Source organism: Furipterus horrens, unplaced genomic scaffold, assembly GCF_987537825.1.
Source record: "Furipterus horrens unplaced genomic scaffold, mFurHor1.1.pri manual_scaffold_1, whole genome shotgun sequence".
In the NCBI taxonomy this organism is placed as follows: Eukaryota; Metazoa; Chordata; class Mammalia; order Chiroptera; family Furipteridae; genus Furipterus; species Furipterus horrens.
In genome coordinates, this window is record NW_028327171.1 from 193495240 (window position 1) to 193507283 (window position 12044).

General features: G+C 35.6%; 1 protein-coding gene and 1 non-coding gene across 2 annotated transcripts in view; both read left to right on the top strand.

The window, feature by feature from the left end:
- PARD3B (par-3 family cell polarity regulator beta) overlaps positions 1-12044 on the top strand; it is a 966908-nt gene that overhangs the window by 119425 nt on the left and 835439 nt on the right. The gene's annotated exons all lie outside the window — the stretch shown is intronic.
- On the top strand, positions 5857-6003 carry LOC150022547 (small nucleolar RNA SNORA57). Its single transcript, XR_016513631.1, has one exon. It is a non-coding gene; the product is annotated as a small nucleolar RNA SNORA57 (small nucleolar RNA).

Genomic DNA, 12044 nt, shown 5'->3' on the forward strand with positions numbered 1-12044 from the left:
TTTTTTCTTTTTGGTAATTATCTCCATAATTCTAAATAAATTATGAATCAAGGGATACTAGTGTGCTTTTATTTCCAGTTATGAATTTATTGCTGTCTCTTGATTCACCAATTTGAGACATTGTCTGTTTATATTCTATTAGGGTAGTTGGAAAATGCAACTTCCTTAAGTTTCTTCTCCTTTTCACCCTCATTAGTCCAAAATTGTTATTGGAAAATTTAGTTAAATCTACATTCAGTGTTTTTGAAACCAGAATAGTTGGTGGTCATAGTGCCTGTCACTACCAGAACCACTATGTAGGGACAAGGATTGAATCTTCATGGGTGCTTTATTCAGATGCCAGCAGTCTGAGAATATGGCAGGTCATGTACCCTTAAAAAAACATCTTAACTTCTCATCTCAAGCTGACACTTTCTGGAACAAGAAGAAAAGGTAGGTAAGGGGTATGGAATTTAGGGAAAATGGTTAATCAGATAAAAGCTGCACTATAGTGATTTTATTAGCATCCCTTCATCTGCTGATGGGTGATTCCTTACCTGCATCTTGGTTGGGTGGGGGATGTTCCCTCCTTGGAGCACAATGGCTCAGATTCTGTCTTGAATACTTCAAGGCTGAATTGCTTGCAGGCCTCCTGCAGTCAGGGTAGGTCCAGCCATACCTTCCAGTTCCCAGAACAACAGTGTTCTACCTGCTTTACTCTTGTGTTTCCCCACCATTTTCACTGTTGTAACCATGCAGATATTATTCACTCTAGATTTAATAACTATGTTTGCTTCCTGTCTTCTGCAAATTTTAATTTTCCTGGAGTTAGTTTATTTGTTTAGTTTTCTTTGAAACTCATGCTTTCTCTTTTCTTTTTGTAATTGTTGTCTGAAATGACTCAGTACCAGTTTCCATAGCGTTAAAACTGTCATAGAATCATCAATTTTGTGTTTTCCCCTGATATCATGGAGCCCTTCAGGAGTGTTCATCCGATCTGGGACAGTTGCTCCCTAAGCTCCTGCATGGCTGTCAGATTAATTGCTGTTACTCTTTCTGGGGAATTAATTTCCCATTTCTTTTGTGTTAGGTCTTCTGTTTCCTAGTTCCTTCATTTTGGTGGCACAGATTTTTCTGATCACCTGAGAGGACTGACTGGGGAGGAAGGTTGGCTGTAAGCCTGGATGCTAGTTTTTCTGGGGTTGGATGAGGTAACAGAATTGGAATGCATAGCATTAATTTTGCAGACCCCTATTTGCAGTCTATATTTTGTATTCAGCCCTTTTCTGTGCCTGTTATTTTGGAGTCTGGATCCTACTAAGGCTCAGTTTTTCAGATATTATGTCTCTTGCCTCTTGACAGGGGAGGTAGTGGTTGGGACCTAAGAGTTTCTTCATTTCTTAAATATATTTTTAGAAAATTTTTAAATTAAATTTTATTGATTATGATATTCCAGTTGTCCCAATTTTTTCCCCTTTGCCCCCCTCCAACCAGCACCTCCACTGCCTCAGGCAATCCTCACACCATTGTTCATGTCCATGGGTCATGCATATATGTTCTATGGCTACTCCATTTCCTTTACTTTACATCCCCATGGCTATTCTGTAACTACCTATTTCTACTACTTAATCCCATCACCTCTTCACCCATTCCACCACACCCTCCTCCCATCTGGCAACCATTAAAATGCTCTCTGTATCCATGATTTTGTCTCTGTCCTTTTTGTTTGCTTACTTTGTTTTTTAGATTCAGTTGTTGACAGGTGTGTATTTATTGCCATTTTATTGTTCATAGTTTTGATCTTCTTTTCTTAAATAAGTTTCTTTAACATTTCATATAATAGTGGTTTGGTGATGATGAACTCTTTAAGTTTTTTCTTGTCTGAGAAGCTCTTTACCTGTCCTGTGATTCTAAATGATATCTGTGCTGGGTAGAGCAATCTTGGCTGTAGGTCTCTGCTTTTTATGACTTTAAATGCTTCCTGCCAATCCCTTTTAGCCTACAATGTTTCTTTTGAGAAATCAGCTGACAGTCTATGGGAACTCCCCATAAGTAACTAGCTTCTTTTCTCTTGCTGCTTTTAAGATTCTCTATCTTTAACCTTAGACATTTTAATTATGATGTGTCTTGGAGTGGGCCTCTTTGCATCCATCTTGTTTGGGACTCTGTGCTTCCTGGACTTGCATGCCTATTTCCTTCACCAAATTAGGGAAGTTCTCTTCCTTTATTTTTTTCAAATAGATTTCCAATTTCTTGCTCTTTCTCTTCTCCTTTCACTCCTATGATGAGAATGTTGGAACACTTGAAGTTGCCCCGGACACTGCTTATACTATCCTCATTTTTTTTTTTTTTTTGATTCTTTTTTGTTGTTGTTCTGCTTGGTTGTTTTTTGCTTCCTTATGTGCCAAGTCATCAATTTGATTCTTGGCTTTATTAACTCTATTGTTGTTTCTCTACAAATTGTTCTTTATCTCAATTAGTGTATCCTTCATGTCTGACTAGATCTTTTTTATGCTGTTGAGGACCTCACTAAGTTCCTTGAGCATCCTTATAACCAATGTTTTGAACTCTGCATCTGATAGATTGTTTAACTCCATTTTGTTTCATTCTTTTTCTGAAGTTTTGATCTGTTCTTTCATTTGGGCAAAGTTTCTTTGTCTCTTCATTTTGGCAGCCTTCCTGTGTGTGTTTCTGTGTCTTAGGTAGAGCTTTTATGACTCCCTGTCGTGGTATCATGGCCTCATGTAATAGGAGACCTCTAGGGTCCAGTGGCACAGCCTCCCCTATCACCCAAGGTGGGTACTCGAGTTGTGCCCTTCACGTGGGCAGAGTACACCCTCCTCTTGCACTTGAGCCTTGGTTGCTATTGGCAGGTCAATGGGAAGGATTTACTCAAGCCAGTCAGTTACAAGGATTGGCTGTGGCCACTGACCACCAATCTCCATCCTCCACCCATTTCTATTTTTTATGGCCCCTTTATCTCCAGGCTGTTTCCCAGGTGGATTGGCTTGTTTTTCATGCTAGCTGTCAACATCTAAAGATACTGGGTTTGATCTTCCTCCTCCCTAATATGTCATTATTTCTTTGACCATTTTCTGTCTTTTGTATTATGCTTTGAATTGCAGATACCTCCTGGTTTCATGGAGGTAGAGTTTTTGGTTTTGTATTTAAATTTTCTTGTTTAGGGATGATTTCCAGGGAAGAAAAGATGGGATGGTGTTAACAACTGTAACCATGGGCATGTGTTAGCTGGTCATTCTTTGTTTTTTAATCCTTACCCAAGGATATGTTTTACTGATTTTTAGAGATAGGAGGAGGAAGAGAGGGAGGGAGGGGGAGAAGAAGGGGCAGAGAGAGAGAGAGAGAAACATCGGTGTAAGAGAGAAATACTGATAGGTTGTCTCATCCAGCTTGAAACCCTATGGTGTATGGGCCTGGGCTTTTTATCTGCGACTGAAAAAAAAGTATTAAATTAATTTTCTTGTACAAAGTAAAGAATAGATCTACAGTCATATCAGCTTTTATATTATATTAATATGTATTTGTGAAGGAATATATAAATATATTGAATATATATAACTAATTTAGTGATATAACTCTCAGAAACTTTTCTCAACATTTTGATTATATTTCTACAATTTTGGAAATATTTCTTTATAAAGTGACGTTTGAGTCCTTTTCTTATTGTTGTTGTTGTTTGCCTGCTCCAAATTGGCATTTCTGCTTGGGACTTTTCCATCCACTATATTTATAATTTAATAGTATAATAATATATAATTATACCATAATTTTAGGCTAAAATACATAGGTTTCAGGGTCATTATCTGTATTCTTGTTTACTCTCATGAAGTAGATAAGGTATTGTGACTAAGGTAGGTCAGATCTCAGTTTATTAAAAGTTTATATAAGTTTTAGCTAATTGTCTTTGAAGTTTGGCATGCACTTTCCTATGTAAATAATATTTAAACAAAATGTTTTCTTTCTGTAAAGGCCTGTGTTTTGTATGTCAACATTATTATTAATGTCAATGAACTATCTCAGTTAATTATGATTCTCAGTTAAGCCATTGGGTGTCAGAGGCAGATGGCCGGTGTATCCAGGGCTACTCATATTATTTGTGGTAGCAGATCATCAAATCGTTTTGTTTGTTAGTTTATCTACAGCAAATGGATAATTTTTTAAAATATAAAATTTCATGCTTACATATTATAGCAAAAAAGATCGATGTGAAAATTTTAATGGTTACTCCCAATTTTTGCATTTATTGTGTTGCAGATAAAGAACAAACAGTCCATGGACTGCATTGTTCTACACAGCATATTTTGATTAGAAGCATAGAGAGAAAGCTGGGGAGAGTGTTTTCTACTGGTCAGAATTTTGACATATGGAAAATGGGCCTCACATTCTGATATTTCTCTTTCTGGACCTTTTGCTCACTTTCCTCAACTTTCTTATTTCTCAAGCCCAGGAGGTCTTTTTGCTCTCCAAACTATCAGTAAATCTCAGTTTTGAAGAATTGCACAGGACAGTAGTAATACCAGACACTGTTTACTATACATCTGTTGTAAAGAGAAATTGTACCAGATGCTGGGATTACAATAGTATGTGACTTAGAAAGATATGGCTCCGCCATTGTAGAATTCAACAGCATGCTACCAAGAAAGAAAATCTATCTAGGTTTATACCTGTGTGCCTGTATATGTGCCTGTGTTTGAACATGTAATGAATTTATTGCAAAAGGGTGAGGGTTGATGGCACTGTTCCCATATAACAGGTGGAGTTTGGGTTTCAACCTAGTCTTACCTACTCTAATGTTCACACTTTCCCAACTAAACCATTTAATTTTGAGGGGTAGCATTGATCACCTTCTTTAGGTAGACCATGCCCAGTCACATCTGGAATGTCTTACCTCAGTAGTTTAGAAGGGAACACCTGAGGTGGACATAACATATAGACCCCCTTTTTCTATATTTCTGAAAAGATTTTTATTTAAAAGAAAAGTTACTTTTTAATATGTTTAATGGTATGGACAAAATAGTAAAATTTTAGTTAGTGTTGTAAAATTTTTACTTGCTGCAGGGCAAGGCATTCTTCAACAGGCTAGACAGGCCGTTGCTACCATTTGGTATTTTCTTGTCTCTGCCGTGCTTCTTCAACCTGACCAGTGGACTAGCTCTCGCACTGCGGTGCCCACATAAGGGATAAGGGACCCTTTTATGAACTTTTACATCCTTTATAAATGATGCAAATGGACTTGCTCAAGGGCCCTGTAGTTTGTTAGGAGAACTGACTCCCATTCTCCAGACTGCCACCAACTTGCCTCCTCACATCTTTGCTCAAATGTCATCATTTCAATAAAATCTGACCTGATACCTTGCTTAAAAATATAAGCTCTCTGTACTCCCCCTCACCCTATACTACCTTTTCTCCCAGATAACTTATCACTTTCTAGTTATTTATTTTGTTTGTTAATTGCTGCCTGTTTTCACTCCTCACTGAAAATGTAAGTTTTATTCTTGCAAAGATGGGTTTTTCCTCCTCTGTTTTGTTCTTGGATGGTTGTAGAAATTCAACATATACTTGTTGCAGAAGTGACTGCCATTAGCATACAATCCAAAGGGTTTCTACTTTCTTTCTGTTGCCCTTGGCTTTATCAAAAGGTCTAGGTAGCATGGTTCAACCTTTTATTTTCGAACAATGAGTTCTTTTCTCTTCCTCCTTTGTTATGTCTTTGTTTCTCCTTGTCTTCAATCATATGACACATTTATAAAGGATGCCAAAGTAGTTTTAGATGCTGGGGATATGAAAAAGAAGAAGTTTCTGTATCATGGAACTTACGTTCTAGTCAGGGGAGAACAAGAAATAAAAATTAACAACCCTCCTCTTCTTGATGGGGGTTGGGCATGTGGTCTGATCCCCCTAACATAAGAGGCAGACAGAAAGGACTCCAGCCCACTTAGTGTCATGTCTTCTGTGCCCACCTTTTCCCGTCTGCTGATTCTATTCTCATGCACCAGCGCATGGGTAAAAACCAAATAATTGAATAAAATAATATAATGTTTGATACTGTCAATGGGTAAGAGAATCAGCTTTAGATTGACAGGAAGGGCATCTTTGAGCAGGGACACTTGAGCTCAACTCTTCCTACTCCCTCACCTGTGCTTTCCATGTTCTCTTTAGCTGAATCTGTGATCCATCTGTATCATTCTGGAGGAATGACTGTTGGAAAAACAGAATGAACAGTAGTGGACAATAGTGTCCCAATACATTTGAAAATCAGAGACAGAATCTTTCACCATTCCTATTACTATTATACTGAAAAGAAGTTTTATAAACAGTGAGCAGGAATAAAGTTGATGAGGTCTTTATGTGTATTTTAGAGTTAACTCATTTTTATAAACACTGCCATCAGTACCTCTTCTGATGTAAATTAAAATTCTCTTTTCTGTGTCTTAATTTCCTCAGTGATGGAGCATAAAACTTTGTGTTTGAGTAAAGAGTTAGAGGTCACAGTGGTTTCTTTACACTTTCTTCTTTCATTCATATATGCAAAGCTACATATACATTTGGCAGTATCTGGGAAGATATTCTTTGGAGTTACTTTAAAAAAGATGCCAACATCATAGCAGCAAGAAAGTTGGAATTTAATTGGCTGCATTAAGTAAATCCTGAGTTGTATGAATTTGCATTCTTATATTCTTACTAAATCCCATTTTGTAGAAGAATACTTTTGGGAGTTCTTTAATGAATAAATCATATAAAGTTTTCTAGCTTGTCCTTCCTTGTCTTTGGGGATATGGCTGCTTCTGTTATTTGGTTGAAGGCTTTGCATTCCTTTGGACCACACAAGCTTCTAAAACCTTGGCATCCACATCTTTGGACTATAAAATTTCACTGAAAACAATGAATGGAAAGCAGGATTTTTAAAATAGCTGTTTTTTAACACTAATTTGAAACATTGTTTTTCTGTGTTATTAAATGAATAATGGTTTAATGTTTTAAAAATCATACTGGGGATCTTTTGAAATAGATATATCAATTAAAGACATGTGTAATTTTTATTCATTTCAGAAGTTAACATTTAATTTTTCTGATAAAACTTTAATTTTAAGATTATAGTATAATTAATCCTGAAGATTTATATAAGGCTTAATACCTTTTTGTATTTAACTCTCATATCCATAGGAAAAGGAAATTTACATATTCTTGTGAAGAGTTAGATTGTGCTGTGATGATAAATTTGAAAATAATTGAAATTTTTCCTTTTTAAAAAAAAAAGTTCTGATCTAGATATCTGAACATTTTTTTTCTCAAATAAATTTAGGTTAATACCAGAATGTAAAACTAAAGTTCTTTATATAGAGAAAACTTCTGAGATTATGGATACTTCACAAAGCTTAATGAAAATGAGATGTCATGACTAACGTTCTTTTTAATATGTTGTTTATTTGGTAAATAAACAAGAAAGTGAAGTGTGTGCTTTGATGATTAAATATATTTCCTTCTGCTTGAAAAGGAGAGTAAATAATTTTATCAAAACTTGGATTATGAGATAAAATAGAAAATGTCCTCTGAAATTGTTGGTGCTCTTATATTGAGACTACTTCTGTTTAGGATCACATATAACAAAACAACCACTTTCCTTGTGGCTTGATATTTGTATATTCTGGTTTCCCCCCTGTAAAATGGGTCAGCTGGTCTAGATGGTCTGTGGACCAATGAATGAATTTCTACCTGTTTTTGAACTTATGAATTTATTAGTCAAGGCTTTAACGACAATTTTTGGGGGGGAGGAGGGCAGTGAGGAGGAATTGTTCTAAAGTGAAAAATTAATCTGTTTATAAATAATGTTAAGTACTATACAGTTCTCTCTTTCCCTCTCCCAGAGTACTTCTTTATGTTGGAGATGGAAGACTTTTTAAAAAATTTGTATATAAATTAGTGAATTTTTAGGTCATACAGAAAGACACTAATATCAGATAGATTAGGAAATTTAAAATATAGTGGTTTGCTCATAGACTTTCTGCTCAGAGATGCACAGTAATTGTGGAATCATGTTGCACTAGTGAAAACAGTATTCTTATGAAATAGAGGGTTTTTGTTTTTTTTTCTTTCAAGAAGTTTTTATCACTACAGATTCAAAGTCCTGAGGAACTTTAAAGGTTCTAGATGATATAGGGTTGAGAGTTGGAAGGGTCTTTAGGATCATATAATTTCTGCTCCTTATCCTACAGCATCCTTGAGATATGGCAATCTAGCCTTTGCTTGACTCCTTACAGGAATGGAGAACTCAATATTTCATCACACAACCTAATCCACTATTAAAACAGTTCTTTTTGAAAGCTCTTTCTTATGCTGAGCTTCAGTCTACCTCTTTACTGTCTATGTAACTTTTCAGGATAACAAGTCAAATCTTTCTTGTACATGGCAGCCTTTTCATTTGATGGGAATCTCACATGGTCATTTAAAACTTCTACAAATTCATCTATAAAATATAAAAGTTCAACTGAAGAAAAAGAAGGGGGCAAGAATTTGAATATTGTAGGTAATTTAACTTGTATGAGAATGAGTGTGTATTCCAGGGGAAGCATGAAATGAGCGACTGCCACACCTTTGTTTTCTCAGCTCCCATGTGCTTTTATGGCCAGAGTATGATTCTAAGGGTCTAAGATAAGCAGTTTTCACATAATCCTCCCACATGATCTAGATATTTTTTTTTAAGTATTTTATTTCTTTTTAAATTTTTTTAGAGAGAGAGGAAGGGAGAGAGAAGGAGAGGAAGGGAGAGAGAAGGAGAGGGAGAAAAACATCAATGCGTAGTTGCCTCTCACATGCCCCACACTGGGGACCTGGCCCACAACCCAGGCATGTGCCCTGACTGGGAATCATACCAATGACCCTTTGGTTTACAGGCCGAGGCTCAATCCACTGAGCCACACGAACCATGGCTGATCTAGATATTTTATCTGGTACTTAACTGAAAAGACAATAATATGCTCCAGTCTTGGCTGAAAACAGGAAGTGTCGGACTTACTAAAAGGAGATATGTTTACAGTATGGTGTCTCCCTAAGAGATTTCCAGGGATAATTTTAACAATAAGAAATTTGGGCCTTACCAGGTAACATTGAGGGCTCAGTGCCTTATAAACGGTGGATCTTTTTTTTCCCTTTGTGTCCTCCAATGTAAGCAAACCTAAATTATTCTTTTGATGAGTGAGCAAACCTACTTCTGTCTCCCATATGGGTGCTTCTCAGTTTGTTAGTAATCACCCCTTAAATTTTGAAAAAATACTCTAAATGTGGTATGACCACTTAGCATAGAATGAGATTATTACTTGCTCTATTCTGGACACAGTACTTCTATTATCATAGCTTAAGGTGGTGGTGACATTTTTCGAAGATCTGTCACCCTATTGACTCATTTGAGCCTGTGGTCCACTAAATCTCCACCATGACTCTTAGAGGTTTTCAATAATTGGTGGTCAGTGAGTTACCTGTTCTGCTAGTGGGATAATCTGGCCTCTCAAGTTTTTGAGACTTCTACATTCCCTTTCTTTTATTTGCATTAAGATTCATTCTTATACTTCTAGAGAAATTTATTCGAAATGGCTTTTTAGTGTTCTTTATTTTGTTTATTTGTAAAAATGTCATGTGTGAAAGGAACTATTAGGTGTTACAGTTTAAAAAAGAAATCTCATCTTTTGAAGCAGTAGTTCTCATTTTTATGTAAACATTTTTTAAAAGTATAACACATAGAGAAGTACTCAAATAAGTATAGCCAGTACACACATCAAGAAATAGACTGTTATTTGAGGAGCTTTTGTGCCCTTTTGACTCACTGCCCTTCCTCTCTCGACTTGTAACCGATATCCTTACTTCTAACATCGCGAACTAACTCTGCTCATTTCTGAGCTTATCTGCATGAAATCACACATAGTATGTCCTTTTTTTTTTTTTTTTTTGTATTTGGCTCTTTGATTAATGTTATGCCATATAGTCACTGATATTATTGCATAAAGTTGTGTTATAGTTTGTTCCTTCTTGTTGATGTTTAGTATTCCACTGCAATGATATTATCCATTCTACTGGTGATGAGTATTTGGGTTATTTGCAGATATTTAGGGATAAGGAATAATACTGCTATGAATATTTTAGTACCTGTCTTTGGTAATTGTATATATCATATTTTTGCTCCATAACACACACTTTTTTCCTCCCAAAGTGGGGGAAAAATGTGTGTGCATCTTATGGAGCAAATATTGCATCACAGACCGTGATGTGTATTACCTGACCTGTCAGCAGTGGCGACAGCTGTTAGAAGAGGAAGCAGTGGGCCTATGCAAAACCGCTGGGGACACTTAAACGTCCCACTTTACTGCTGAATCTCAGGGTGTCTGGTCAGTATGAATACAGTGAAGAAAGTTATATCAGTGATTGTGCAACTGAGCTTCATAAATTCTGACACTAGTGATGATGAGTTCTTCGGGTTCCCAGAAAACTAGAAGAATATTTGAACCTTAAAGTCTCTCCTCTTTTGTTAATGACAGTGATGATTGTTCTTAATACTGCTGTTAACTGCTGTTCACTTTATGTGGTTGGAATATTATTCTGTTATATTTTATTAAATATTTTAGTACACCATTGGGTTCAGAATAGTTTTTTTCTTGTTTTCCTCCTCTAAACCTAGGTGTATTTTATGGTCAGGTGTGTCTTATAGTGCAAAGAATATGGTACTTGTTTTTGTTGAATATGTATACATACTTGGGAGTGGAATTGCTGAGCTATGTGGTATGTTTCTGTTTGGATACTGCCAGTTTTCCAAACTTACTGTACAAATATACACTCCCATCATCAGTATCTGAGAATTCTGGTTGCTCCACATCACCACAATCCTAATCCTAACCTTAATTAATTCAGGCAAGGTCAACTTCTTCATAATATTGATCTTTAATTTTCACAAAACAAATTTCAATCTATGAAACTCTTCTTGAATTTTTTCCAGTGCTTTATAAGTCTTAATATAGATGTTTGATACAGTTTTTTAGACTTATTCCCAAATATTTTATTTTTGATGCTACCATAAATATTACTTTTAAAAATTTCATTTTTCTGTATGTCATTGGCTTGCCTTCTTTACTAAGATAATTTTTATTGTGAATTGGTGGTGAATATTCTCAAGTGCTTATATTTCATCTCCTTTGATGATCATCTAATTTTTATGCTTGTTTTTCCCCTGTTAATTTGGTGAATAACCTTGGTTGACTTTTGAAATTCAAACCATTCATGCATTACTGGAATAAATTGTACTTGGTCATGATTTATTATTCTTTTTACATATCACTGAATTAGATTTACAAACATTTTATTTAAGGTTTTGCATATGTATCATATGCATATTTTTGTAATTTTTATAATTTTTCTTGTAATGTCCTTGTAAGATGTTGGTATTAATATTATGTTGTTCTCATAAGAAATGGGAAATTTTTTGTCTTTTTCTAGTTTCTAGAAGTATTTGTATAATATCAAACCTATCTTCTTTAAACATTAGGAACATTTTAACTATGAAGTAATCTGAGCCTGGTATTTTCTTTTTAATTTATTTTATTTACTTTACTGTTTTATTGAATTTATTGGGGTGACATTGGTTAGTAAAATTATATAGGTTTCAGGTGCATTATTCTGTAATACATCATCTGTATATTGTATTATGTGTTCACCATCCCAAGTCCAGTCTCCTTCCATCACCATTTATCCCCCTTATACCATCTTCTACCTCCCCCACTCCCCTTTCCCTCTGGTAATCACTATGCACCATACTGTTTTCTGCGTCTGTTTTTTTTTTTCTGAACCCCTCACCTTTTTTATTCAGCCCCACAACACCTGTCCCCTCTGACATCTGTCAGTCTGTTTTCTATCTATAAGTCTGTTCTATTTTGTTAGTTCAGTTTGTTCATTAGAATCCAATATGAGTGAAACTATATGGTATTTGTCTTTCTCTGACTGGCTTATTTCACTTAGCACAATGCTCTCCAGGTTCACCCATGCTGTCACAAAGGGTGAGATTT